The sequence below is a fragment of the Manacus vitellinus genome, unplaced genomic scaffold, assembly GCF_001715985.3.
Source record: "Manacus vitellinus isolate BGI_N305 unplaced genomic scaffold, ASM171598v3 scaffold_0_pilon, whole genome shotgun sequence".
NCBI lineage: Eukaryota > Metazoa > Chordata > Aves > Passeriformes > Pipridae > Manacus > Manacus vitellinus.
In genome coordinates this window covers 39,450,450-39,456,119 of record NW_021938789.1, presented here as the reverse complement: position 1 = coordinate 39,456,119, position 5,670 = coordinate 39,450,450, and positions in this window count along the sequence as shown.

Sequence of the window (5,670 nt, the reverse complement as noted above, 5' to 3'; positions counted from 1 at the left end):
TTCAAGAAATAAGTGGATGTGGCACTTAGTGCCATGGTCTATTTAACAAAATAGTGATCAGTTAAAGGTTAGATTGATGATCTCAGAAGTCTTTTCCAATGTAAATGATTCTGTGATTTTGGTGTGGAAAGGCCAGTGAAATCACCAGCTGCAGAGAATGGGAAGCATAGGTATAAGCAGAGCAGGATTAGTCTTGTGTACCTTGTGCCTTCCCTTTTATACCAAGGTAAAAAACCCCATCTCTCTAGACTTGTGTCCTGCAGTTCTGCCAGCATCTGCTTCTTTCTAGCCTTGTGTCCCCTTGGGGAAGACAACAGGTAACCCCTGCAGTCCCAAAGTGGCGTGTGCTGCCTGGATCTGCCATTGGAATGTTCAAACATGTATTCTTGGCCTAAAAGCCGCTGACCTATGGGCTGAAGCAAGGGGTGAGTCTGTGAAGGGGAATATCATTGTTTGCCATGGTTCCTATCCTCTCATAATAAAAATTCAGTAGGTAAACTGCATCACTGTTAGCTCTTTCTGGAGTACTTTTGCTGCTGAATTTCAAAGGTTGCTATTAAATCATCAGGGTGAGAAAGTTCTTTATGAAATGTCACAGAAGTCCTGTCCTCCCTTTTCCTAAAATGACAGGCTGCTTCAAAGCTCTGAGAGACTGTTTGACTTCCAGAAGGATGCCCAGTGTGCCACATCCTGTATGAACTGGTTGGCAGGATTTGCTGCTTGCATGAGGTACAGGATTTCCTGCTGCTTGGTCCTTGGAATGTATGCAGAGGGCCCTCACCCAGAGTCTGGAGGGCTTAATACTGGTGACAGTGGGAATCTGTCATATGGGTGGGTGGGGTTTTGGGCACCTGAGAAAGTATGGAGGGCTGCAGGATGGTGGTCATGCCTCCAGGATGGCATGGCCTGATCATTCTTGCCCTGGGAGATAGGAGAGGTTTCTACTGGTGGTATGGGCCTCCCTCCCAGGGCAGGCATAAGCTGTGGGCCACAGGAAAACTTGGTACCCAACACTATTCCCAGCCTGGCGCAGTCTCATTAAGGCTAAGCTATAAAGAGAGCAGATGGCCCTGACTAGCTGCCTGTCCCCTTCACCTTTGCCTCCCCAGCCACTTGTGCAGGAAGGAGAGGGCAGGCAGACACAGCAGTCATGGGCAGGGTAAAGCTAGGATGAACTGTCTCCATCTCCTAAGTATGAATCCCTCTGTAGCACTGATTTGGTCCCTGACACTTATTCAGTGGTGAGAACAGAGTTGCAAACATCTCTGTGGTATATCCTCCTCTCCACCAAGGGAGGAAGGCTTGCTTCCAGCATGTTCCCCAGCCTGGTTTGTAGCTTATGCCATCCCATGTCCCATTCTTTCCTTGGGGTTGATTGATCCAATTGCAAAGCATTTTACACCTGACTTGAATTGAATTTCCTCTGACATGTCAAATCCTGTCTTTGCCAGGTCTTTAAGGTCATCTGATGAATCTACTTTTTGTCATTCCTCTGGGCTCATTTTCTTTAACATAATGCACAATATTTCTAAGAGAGTGTGCAGTGACTTCTAACCCACAGTATGGAAGCTGGGACCATTTTCCTGCTGTTCCTTTCTATGTATATCTTTCTAGTTGGACCGTAAGCCATGAATAGCTCTTGTCATCAGATCAAGGTGCTTTATTTTCTCTAATTTTACATCTATCTTACATCTAGATGATATTTCTATTCCTGACAAGAAATCTTAATGGGATAACACAAAGTCCTTTATGGAGGTCAAAATTATCACATCTGCTTCTTCCCCTTTATCTGCCAGATCTTTGAGAGAGAAAATATAAATGGTTTGATATAAAACTGTTCTTAAAAAATCACAGTCGTTCACTTCTCAGTCCCCGTATTAGCCCCTTGGAGCCTCTGAATTAATCCTTTGTGCAGGTCGATTTTCCAAACACTGAAGTATGGATCTATAACTTGACTTCAAGCCTATTAAACAGGATGCTGTGCTCATTCTGTGCCATTTCCTTGGTTCCGTTCCAGCAGTTCTTGGAGAGCGTGTCTTGGGAACTGGAGTCAGCTCCTCCTCTGATAATGAGTGTTGCTGTAGCTCATACACATTTCACCTAGCTGAAAGTTTGTGAACCTCTTCTTTCGCAATCCTGGCCCATTTCCTGACCCCTTTTCTGTTCATCATTATGGCTAAGTGCCAGGGCAAGTGTTTGGTTGTAGGTACCTAAGAGAGAGACTGCAAAGTCTAAGCTAGTTATCTTTTTATTTTGGTGGTTTGTGCAGGGTAATTGATCCCTTCAGTGAGATATTTACCTCTAGATTCAGCTTTTACGTGAAAGCTAAATGCATGAAAGGCAGCATAGCCATCCGTTTCTTCCATTTGCTTCCCTCAAATGAATGACAGCGATGGTCTCACCCACCTCTTGGTCCTTCCTCTTCACCCTCTCAGTGTTGTTTCTCATGTCCATCAATAGCTTTTCAGCACATAAGCCATCTCCTCTCTGGAAGCAATCACTGGCAAGGCAAACACTGGGCACAGAGCTAGCTGGTTCAGTCTAAGGCCACCTGCAAACATTAACTTTGCTAATTCTCAGATCTTTCCTCTGCTCTGCTCTTTTCCTCTGCTGTAGCTTTTATAAAAAGCTACTTGCAAGGAATTACTACTGCAGCATGGGGATTTTAGTCTGGACATTAGGAAAAAAATGTCCAAGAGGAGAGGCAGCCCTGGGACAGATTCTCAGAGCAGTGGTGGCTTGCCACTCTTGGGGGTTTCACAGTGTTGGTTAGACAAAGCTGTCATGCCTGCATCAGCCTTGGCAGCAGACTTGTTCCAAGAGGGAAGTTGGACCCCAGAGACTGTGGAGGGCAGACAGTGCTGCCATGGGTCTGCAAAAGAAAACATTCAGTACATACCAAAGCTGGGTTATTCTCTCACATCAGGAGCACATTTGCATTGCACTTGGACACAGCAGTCCTTTCTTTCTGCAGAGTGGCCCCATGTTACTCACATGTGCAATGACAACGCAGCGCATACAGAAGAGCTGACCTTGCATTCCCCCCTCAGGCCTGCCACTGCATTTGAAACAGCCTTACTGAAATGTCTGAACTTGCAAGCTTGTTGCTGAGCTGCCTGAGCATCAGAATCTGGGAATTAACAGCTAGGGCTAGTAATGCTTGCATCCTTTCCCATGGCCAGGACTGCCTGAGTGCCCTGGGAGCTGGTGCCTGTTCCATTGTTTTGCTGTCTTTGCTACTGCAGCAATAATTAGGATGAGGTATAATTACACAGTTTGCTCTGGGTCATATGCAAGCTGCATTGCAAAGTCCCCTGTGTTTTCTGCTCCTTTTCATTCTGTGACAAATGCCTGACCTCTGGTTTAAAGTGAGAAGCTAGTGGTGATGTAGGTATGAGCTGGCACAGAGCTCTGTGCTGCTTTCTTCATCGTAGAGACTTTTCATCTGTCCTCTCTGAAATAACCTGTGGGTACTCAAGATGTCAAATACTCTTGGCAGTTGTAGAGGCAAACAAATTATTGTAGTTTAAGCACCTGGTGGAGAAATCATGACCAAAGAGTCTGGAGATATGTCCTGGAGGTCAGCAGGAGATGAAAGAAAAGGTACTCCCATCTTTTGGAGATACCCAGAATCATCAAGGAAGCACTACTGAGAACTAGCACAGAGGACTCACTGGACATGTTTTGGAGGTTTGGCAAAAGGTGTCACATACAGATGGCTCAGACTGGCTCTTCTACCCTTTCACACCAGCTCCTGCCTTTGGAGGATGGAACAAGGGGCTTGTTCCCAAGGCACAGCCCAAATCTGGCAGCAAAGGAGACCAATTTTTTTCCAGGAAGTCCACTGCAGACCTTGGAAAATCCTGGCAGTTTACAACTTGATCCCTGAATAAACTTGTGCATGTCTTTGCTAACTATCACCAATACTTTTCCCTCAGCCCCTCTGATTCATCCAGACCTACCTTGTTTTGGCATGCCAGCAATGCCTCCGGAGCTGCCCACTTATCAGAAGACAATGAATCACCTAAAACATCCGCTAACTCATTCTGTAGGAGCTCGTCTTACTCATAGCACAAATTCCAGCTCTCAGCTGCTCTGAAATTTTGTACCCACAGCATGTGCAGCCACTCCTGGTCACATTTTGGCCATCTCAATGGGGAACACAGGTCCCACATAGACAGAAGACAAGGTCAGCAGCTGTAAACCTCCCTTGCACAGGGACCAAGGCTTTCTCTTCCATTCATGAAGAGACTGGTACCCATCCCTGATGCTTGTTTTTAGAGAACATTTTTTTTTTTTTCAATTGCAGAGGTTCCCTTTGGTTCTGAGTTTGTCTGCTATTACACCAGAACGAGAATTCCACTTGGTGGCTGGTGCCTCTAGCCCAATAATGTGCCAGCAGGCTTGTCTTAGCACGGTTGACCTTTCAGAGAGATGTTCATCTTGATGTCAGCTACAGCTACAAAGCCAAACAGGAACCAGTTCTGATCCTGCTTTTTTTTCTCTACCGTGGCCAGAGTGGCTCCTAGACTGCTCCATAAATCATTGCCCAGTGATAAAATACCAAGGGGGACTGGGTTTGTTTGATGCTACTCTTGAGAGGTCAAATTTCATCTTAGCAAAAACAGCCCCTGGGAAGGGTGATAGCACAGAAACATACTGTATATCTTTCCACCCCTCCATGCTTTTTTTCTGCACTGCTCCAGGAGCCAGTGTGTACCAACAGCAAGGTACTGTGCCTGTTGCACCTTACAGCCTGGCACAGCACCTTGGCACTTCAGCATTCCTGGCAGTGATCAGACTAGTGTCTCCTGTCCCTGCCCTATTTCATTGCTGGTGGGACTCTTGCCATGCTCTGCATTAGCCTTCCTGGTAATACCCACCCTGGTACAAATGGTATTGCTGCTTATTAACCAGTCTTATCAGCCTTATTCTGACTTGCAGTGCCTTGTCTCATCCCTGCATGCTGTTTCTTGTCAGCTGCCACTTTGTTTAGGCTGTGAATATGTTCCACAGGGGAGCATCAGCAGCCAGGTGCAGTGCTTAGGAGAAAGGAAGAGGAGATGTCTGAGAGACAGTAAGAGAAAAGTTGATAAACCCATGCTTCCCAAAGAGAGCGTGAGCGTTCACCACATTTACAACACAAGAACTAGGATCTAGAAAGTGTTGAATAAAGCTAGTAAGTGACAGTTTCAAAATAAGCAATAAGAGATGATTTTTCCCCCAGCTCAGCGCACAGCTGCAGAATTACTTGCTGTGGGATGTTGCAGAGGGGCTCCTGCAATTTCTAGGGTCTCCAGGGAAAACTGGAGTTATTCATGGAAGGGTCTGTGAATGCTAAATCCAAAGACACCAACTTTTGCCCAAGAAGTCTTCAAGCTTGCTGGAGACCAGGATACTGCCAGATGCCTGTGCTTTTTGGCCACTGCTGAAGACATATTTATGGTTGGGATTATGGAGATATGATTAGGTTAACAGTGGAACTTGATGATCTTAAAGGTCTTTTTCACCCTAAACAATTCTATGACTCTATGGTCTTTGTGCACCCAGGGTGTTCTTAGGTAGGGATGTTATCGTGGGCCCTGGACATGTCAGAACAGTATCATTAAATGGCTGTGTTCCAGGAAATAGAAAGATTTCATCCTCTTGGGCTTGTGGCATAAACCTTTA